Source organism: Theropithecus gelada, chromosome 1 (assembly GCF_003255815.1).
Source record: "Theropithecus gelada isolate Dixy chromosome 1, Tgel_1.0, whole genome shotgun sequence".
NCBI lineage: Eukaryota > Metazoa > Chordata > Mammalia > Primates > Cercopithecidae > Theropithecus > Theropithecus gelada.
Genome location: NC_037668.1, coordinates 6,776,338 through 6,784,964, shown reverse-complemented (window position 1 = coordinate 6,784,964; position 8,627 = coordinate 6,776,338).

Here is an 8,627-nt window from a genome sequence, read left to right as displayed (position 1 = left end):
TCCAACTTCTGAGCTCAAAGTGATTGGCCAGCCTTGGCCTTTCAAAGTGCTAGGATTACAGGAGAGCCACCATGACCAGGCCATCATTACTTTTTTACATCTATACAGACTGGTATTAGAAGTGAAATTGACTCAAAGTCCTAGCTCCTAAAATAATTTGGAGGAATTTTTATGAAATGCAAGCAGAGATAAATGTTGCAAGATTTCTAGGATGGTTCTCAGATCATCCTTGGAGCAGGAACCCCAAAATGTTCTGACTATTTATAATGGAGAGGGATCAATTCACTGTCCATTCTCTTCTTGACTTCAAGTGGTTTGGCACAGTAAATTGAAAAGATATAAACATTTGATGAGGCCAAAAACATAATCTATGGGTGTTTCTATCAGGTTTTGCTAAAGTAGCCCAGGTTCCTGGGGTTTTCTTGAGGTTCCCAAGGTTTTCTAGACTAGTTAACTAAGCTTATAAGAGAAGGAAATTATTAGCTAGGAGTGGTGGCACGCACCTGTAATCCCAGCTACTTGGGAGGCTGAGGCAGGAGAATTGCTTGAACCCAGAAGGCGGAGGTTGCAGTGAGCCAGGATCACACCATTGCACTCCTGGGCAACAGAGCAAGCCTGGGCAACAGCTCAAGACTCCGTCTCAAAAAAAAAAAAAAAAAAAAAAAGAGAATGAAATTTAAACCAGTGGACACTAATATCTGGGATAAAAATACCTGGGTTGACATACTAGTGATTGAAAGAAAGACTGAGGACTCATTCACACCACAACTAACACTAGATTGAGCAACTTCTCAAGCAGAAACTGGGTAACCGCTGAGGCAGTGTTAAGAGGGGATGACAGTGGTGCCAAAGTATGCTGATTCTCACTGGCCCCACCTTTCCTGGCAGTGTAGAGAAAACCAAGGAGGAAAGGAGGTGAGCAAGTCATAGCTAAGGGGAAAATATTAAGTTAGAACAGCAATCAGACATTTTGAGGACACACTTGGGTACTATATATTTACATAATATTGCATCACTTTTTTATTTCATGGGTAAGATAAAGGTATTGTGGTTTATATTCTTCAAAGATACGTGCTGGAGTGTTTTAACGATGAAGTGTTATGATGTTTAGGACTTACTTTCAATGGTTTCAGCAAGAAAAAAAGACACATAAATAGGAAGATAGTTAATAGATTATATATATACACACACACGCATATATACACACACAAATGTAGCACAATACTAGCAATTGGATAAATCCTAGTGAAAAGTATGTGGGTGTTTATTATACTATCCTTTCATCTTTTCTGTATGTTTAAAATTGTTCAAAATTAAACGTTTTTTAAAAATAATTTAAACTGCTGTGAATAGCTTTATTTCAATATGTGTGAACTACTTTTGCTACTCTCAAAGACAAGGCTGAAATACATTATGACCTTGGAGCTCTGTCATTTGTGAAAACTACCTGAAGTTAAAAAGATAGATAGATAGATAGATAGATAGATAGATAGATAGATAGATAGATAGATAGATAGATAGATAGATAGATAGATAGATAGATGGATGAGGCCGGATGTGGTGGCTTATGTCTGTAATCCCAGCACTTTGGGAGGCCAAGGCAGTGCAATCACTTGAGCTCAGGAGTTCAAAAACAGCCTGACTAACATGGTGAAACCCCGTCTCTACTAAAAATACAAAAATTAGTCAGACATGCTGGTGCTCACCTGTAGTCCCAGCTACTCAGGAGGCTGAGGCAGGAGAATCACTTGAACCTAGGAGGTGGAAGTTGCTGTGAGCTTAGATTGTACCATCGCACTCCAGCCTGGGTGACAAAGCGAGACTCTGTCTCAAAAAAAAAAAAAAAAAAAAAATAGTGGAAAGCTTCAAGCTAAAGAAAGTGAAGTGAACGTTTACATTTATTTCTACTCCCTCCCCAAATCACACTACAACATTTAGTAAAAGTTTTTTGTTTTTTGTTTTGTTTCAAGGCATAAATCCACAAAGACAAAGAGAATGAGAAATGAGACAACAGCAAGAAATTGGAGACGATGGAATGCAAATGGAAGAGGGGTAACTGATTTAACAGATGCGAAGAAGTTAAACCCTAAACCAACAGTGAGAAAGCAAAATATGAAAGTTAAAAAGCAGTTTTGTTGCACGTTGTACACATGTACCCTAGAACTTAAAGTATAATAATAATAAAGAAGACTTCATATGTAAAAAAAAAAAAAAAAAAGCAGTTTTGTTTATCCACACAACCTTCAGGACCCAGGATTTGGTAGCACCAGTGACCTCGGCGAGTCGGGGGTGAATGTGAGGTAAAAAGTGAAATTGGGCCAGGTGCGGTGGCTCATGCCTGTAATCCTAGCACTTTGGGAGGCTGACGTAGGCTGATCACTTGAGGTCAGGAGTTCAAGACCAACCTAGCCAACATGGCAATGCCCTGTCTCTACTAAAAATACAAAAATTTGCGTGCTTCTGTAGTCCCAGCTACTCTGGAGGTCGAGGCAGGATAATTCAAGCAATTCTCCTGCCTCAACCTCCCAAGTAGCAAAGGTGGAGGCTGCAGTGAGCCAAGATTGTGCCACTGCATTCCCGCCTGGGTGACACACTGAGACTCTGTCTCAAAATAAATAAATAAATAAATAAATAAAATAAACACTGATATAATAACATTTTTTCAATGTATAGTCTCAGTGTCCCCCAGATGTCTTTATGGCTCTTTGAATTTAACTTTAAGAAGGAGTTAGACCTTGTTCTACCTTAACTTTAAAGAAGCAGTGAAAGGCTCAAATCCCCATCTTCAATCCAAGCTGGCTGGACAGACAGAAGGCAGAAAGTGTGTTTTCCAGAAAGGGGGAAAATAGAGAATTGCTTGAGTGGGAACACCTAGTACTGTCAAGGGCAAGGATTCAATATTGAAAGAAGAAAGATTAAGTGAGAGCTCATATACTTAGGAAGAATCCCTCAGCCCTCTTTCCCCACTCTGCTAGCAGCCTCCTTCTGGAAGGAGATTATAAGAGTCTTTGCTGGCAAAATCTGGTCTGGCCAAGAGAAAAGATCTAAAGATCTAAAGACATCATTGAAATGAACCAGCTAGATTACCCTATGGTGAAGGGCAGAGTTGACAGGCCCCGTCTACATGCACAGGGTTTTCTAGTAAAAGTTGAATAAAGAATATGTATTAGGTGGCCAGGTACAGTGTCTCATCCCTGTAATCCCAGCACTTTGGGAGGCCTAGGTGGGAGGCCAGGAGTTTGAGACCAGCCTAGGCAAAGTAGCAAGATCTTGTCTCTCAAAATAAATAAATTAATTAATTAATAATAATATGTATTATGTAGAGTATTATATCACTGTTAAATTATCAGAATGTGAAATTATAATGTGTTTGCCTCAATTCCTAGCCAACTAGGAAGTCAGAGAGAATCGTATGTATAAAAGATCACTCTCACTTCTGACAACCAACTGCAAGTCTGGGAGTTCCCAAAACCATCCTCAGGTTGATAATCCTCTAGAAGGACTGACAGAACTCACTGAAAACTACTCATGGTAATAGTTTCTACAGGAAAAACATACAGATTAAATTTAGCTAAGGGAAGACGCACATAGGGCCAAGTCAGGGATGGACCAAATGTGGAGCTTCCCTTGTCCTGTCTTCATAGAGTCAGAACACATTACTCCACGAAAGGATAAGATAATGAACACCCACAGAATTTTCACCGAGATTCATCCAATTGCTAGTATTGTGCTATGTTTGCGATGTCTCTTTCTCTCTCTATATATATTTATATATATTATCTATCGTCTACCTATTATTTATCTATCTTCCTATCTATCTATGCATGTCTTTTTTTTTTTTTCTTGCTGAAACTATCTTCCAGTGTTGATGTATACAATATGCACCAAGTATTCCTAACCAGGGAAGCTCACCCAGGCCTAAGTGTTGAGAGTTTTATTGGGACTTCATTATATAGGCATGATTGACTAATTGTCCCTGTGGTTGATCTCAAACTCCAGGTCAACTGATACCACGTGAACCAGAGCCCCCACCCTTCCAATGAGAACATGACCTAGAGAAAAAATAAAAATATAAGAGAAAAAAAACTAAACTAAAATCCAAAGCACCTTCACTCTAAATAACATGTGAGTCTTTCTGGTGTGGCCAGCCCCTGCCCTAAATCACATTGTTAGACTATCCAGTCTGACACCAGGCGCCCTGACAAAGACTCCCGTCAGGCATAACATTCCAAGTACCCAGAGATTACATCCATGAAGCCTAGGGCAAAGGCCAGAACTTCTACTTGGGCAAAGCCAAATTCTTTACTACATAGTGTTTATATAAGGTAACATCCTTATTATTGGAAGTGTGCTAAAGTTTTTTAGGTGAAGCACCATATTGTCTACAGCTAACTTCTAAATACTTGAGCAAAAATATGTGTGTGTGTGTGTGTGTGTGTGTGTGTGTTTATGCATGCGCATGGGTTGACAGAGAGAGAAAGAAAACGTGTCAAAATGTGAACAATTCAAGGATCTAAGTCAAGGGTGTATGGATATTTATTGTACATTACAAATCTTCTGTCGGTTTTTTATTTTTTCAAAATGAATATTGGGGAAGGATTTTAGTAGGCTTTTCAGTTTAATGGAGGGTACCTTTATCAGAATAAGAGATAGAAAGGTCTCACCTTTAATCTGATCTCTGCTCTGAAGGCTTCATTCAAATGACAGGTTTTCCTGGCATTACCCCTTTGATCTGAATTTGCCCTGAGGCACGTTAAAGCACTAAGGAGTTTTAATAATAGATGTGAAACCACCTCCTTAATGTGATCTTTGCCTGGAGACATTTTAATCAAGTAATAGGTTTTATAGGGTACTTTTTTCACTCAAAACTTTTATAAACTCTCATCTTTTTCTATTTAGGATCTAGAAGCTCAAATGCTGGTGAGGATGTGGAGCAAAAGAAATTCTCATTGATTGATGGAAGGAATGCAAAATGGTACAGCCATTGTGGAAGACAGTTTCTTACAAAACTAAACCTACTCTTACATCCAGCAATTGTACTCCTTAGTATTTACCTAAATAAGTTGAAAACTTATGTCCTCACAGAAACCTGCATACATATATTTGGAGCAGCTTGAATTATGATGGATAGAACTTTAAAGCAACCAAGCTGTCTTTCAACAGATGAATGGATACATTAACTCTGATATATCCAAGAAATGGAACATTATTCCATGCTAAAGAGAAATGAGTTATGTTGTAAAAAGACATGGAGGGAACCTAAATATCTATTACTAAGTGAAAAAAAAAACAAACAAACCTGTAAAGACTATATACGTATTGTACCATATGATTCCAACTATATGACCTTCTGGAAAAGGAAGAACTATGAAGACAGTAAAAATTTAGTAATTTCCAGGGTTTGGAAGGAGGAAGAGATGAATAGGTATAGAACAGAGGATTTTTAGAGCAGTGAAACAATTCTGTACAACACTATCATGGTGCACACATGTCCTTATACATTTGTAAAGACCCATGAAATGTACAACAGCAAAGTGAACTCTAATGTAAACTTTGGACTTTAAGTGATAATGAGGAGTCAGTGTAGGTTCATTGATCCACAAATACACCACTCTGGTGTGGCACGGCGATAGAGGGGGATGCTGTTCATATTTAGGGGTAAGGGGCATATGGAAACTCTCTGTACTTTCCACTCAATTCCTCAGTGGACCTAAAACTGCTCTAAAAAATAAAGTCTATTTAAGAAAAAATTTTTGGGTCAGGCATGGTGGCTCATGCCTGTAATCCCAGCACTTTGGGAGGCCGAGTTGGAAGAATCACTTGAGCCCAGGAGTTCAAGACCAGCCTGGGCAACATAGTGAGACCCTGTCTCAAGAAAGAAAGAGTTGGGGAGAGAGAGAGAGAGAGAGAAAAGAAGGAAGGAAGGAAGGAAGGAAGGAAGGAAGGAAGGAAGGAAGGAAGGAAGGGAGANAAGAAAGAAAGAAAGAAAGAAAGAAAGAAAGAAAGAAAGAAAGAAAGAAAGAAAGAGAAAGAGAGAGAGGGAAAGAAAGAAAGAGAGAGAGAAGGAAGGAAGGAAGGAAGGAAGGAGTGAAGGAAGGAAGGAAGGAAGGAAGGAAGGAAGGAAGGAAGGAAGGAGTGAAGGAAGGAAGGAAGGAAGGAAGGGAAAAGGAAAGAAATTTTCTGGCCCAGGTGTGGTGGCTCATGTCTGTAATCCCAGCACTTTGGGAAGCCGAGGTGGGTGGATCACTTGAGGTCAGGAGTTTGAAACTAGCCTGGCCAACATGGTGAAACCTCATCTCTACTTAAAATACAAAAAAATTAGCCATGTGTGGTGGTGGTCGCCTGTAATCCCAGCTACTCAGGAGGCTGAGGCAGGAGAATCACTTGAACCCAGGAGGTGGAGATTGCAGTGAGCTGAGATCGCGCCACTGCATTCCAGCCTAGGCGACAGAGTGAGACTGTCCCCACCACCCCTGCAAAAAAAAAAAAAAAAGAATTTTTTGAATGCTAAACCCTTTAATGGGAAAGCATACTGTACTCTCTGTACTCTATTCCAAGGCAAATTGAGTTTGAGAAGCCAAGGTATTTTCAGCTTCTCACTCTGGGAGACAATCCAGACCTTTTAGGAGTGGTGTCTACATTGTGGGTTAATGTAATGCAGAAGCTAATTAAGTCTCTACTGTCCATCCTGGTGGCCACTAATCCTATGTGGCTATTGAATATTTGAAATATGGCTAGTATGAATTGAGATGTGGTGCAACTGTAATACACATTGGATTTTGAAGGCTTAGTACAAAAAAGGAATGTAAAATACCTCATTAATACATGTTTATATTAATTACATATCAGAATGATATTTTGGGTATATTGAACTGAATATACCCAATTGAACAAAATACATAATTACAATTAATTAACTGATCTCACCTTTTTTTTTTTTTTTTTTTTCCATTGTGATGGAGTCTCACTCTCTCACCCAGGCTGGAGTCCAGTGGCGTGATCTCAGCTCACTGTAGCATCTGCCTCCTGGGTTTAAGCGATTCTTGTGCCTCAGCCTTCCAAGTAACTGGGATTACAGGTGCCCACCACCACACCTGGCTAATTTTTGTATTTTAGTAGAGATGGGGTTTTGTCATTTTGGCCAGGCTGGTCTCGAACTCCTGACCTCAAGTAATTTGCCTGCCTTGGCCTCCCAAAGTGCTAGGATTACAGGCGTGAGCCACTGCACCTGGCGTGATCTCACCTCTTTAAAAACTTTTTATATGTGGCAACTAGAAAAATTTTAAATTATAGATGTAGTGCATATTATATTCGATTGGACAGTGCTGCTCTAAGCAGAAAATTCCTGCTGATTACTTTGGCAAGAGCAATTCACTAACAAACTTGGGCAGTTAAAAATGTGTTACTACAAATAAAAAGGTGTTATTAGTGTTGGCTGGACAAAGGTTCTGGAGGATTCCCATTATTTGGTACCCTACTTACATTTTGGAAAAACAATATTGCACCCAGGGGAATCTTCCTGGACCCTTTCCTTCAAGTTATTCAGAAGAAAATGTAATTTTTTTTCCTATTCTAGTGACAATTACACTGTCACTGATGGTGTAGTTGCCCCAAATAATACAATTGGGGTTACAGGCAGAGCATGTATTTAATCCATGCGAGGTTGGATGTTTTATGAAGGGATAAAAACCTCCGGAAGTTACTTTGAGCAAAAGTCTGGAAACTACTTATAAAGATATTGAGACTACTTATAAAGAATATCTACATCTAATGTGAAATGAAATTGTAACTTAAATATACTGTAATCTATACATGCTGTGGCTTTTACAAGCTGATTTTTCAGAACCTAGACAACATTATAAAAATATAAATCTAGGCCGGGTGTGGTTGCAGTGAGTGGAGATTGTGCCACTGCACTCCAGCCTGGGCGACAGAGTGAGACTCCATCTCAAGAAAAGACATTATATATATATATGTATATATATATAAATCTACATACAGTTTTAAAGGACTATGATGATTCTTTTATCATGGTGGTAGATTACATTTTCTAAATTCACGAAGAGCTTTTCAAACGTTAAACTATATAATTATATAATAATAAATAATATATGTATTAGTAATAAGATGCTGTTTATCCAAACACTTATAATAAAGAAATTGGATTGCAAAGGAAAGCTGTTTGGGATAAAATATAAGTAGAGACACTAGTGCCAAGAAAAAGACTTTAAACACAGTTTTTTGTTTTTTTTTGTTTTTGGAGATGGAGTCTCACTCTGTTGCCCAGGCTGGAGTGTAGTGGTGCAATCTCTGCTCACTGCCACCTCTGCCTCCCAGGGTCAAGGGATCCTCCCACCTCAGTTTCCCCAGTAGCTGGGATTACAGGCACATGCCACCATGCCCAGCTAATTTTTGTATTTTCAGTAGAGACAGGTTTCTCCATGTTGGCCAGACTGGTCTTGAACTCCTGACCAGGTGATCTGCCTGCCTCGACCTCCCAAAGTGCTGGGATTACAGGCATGAGCCATCACACCTGGCCTGTTTTTTTCTTTCATGTTGCTGCCTAACAAAGGTCTATAAAATAGAGTTAACAGGGAAAGGATTATTTGGAACCAGGGCGACAATCT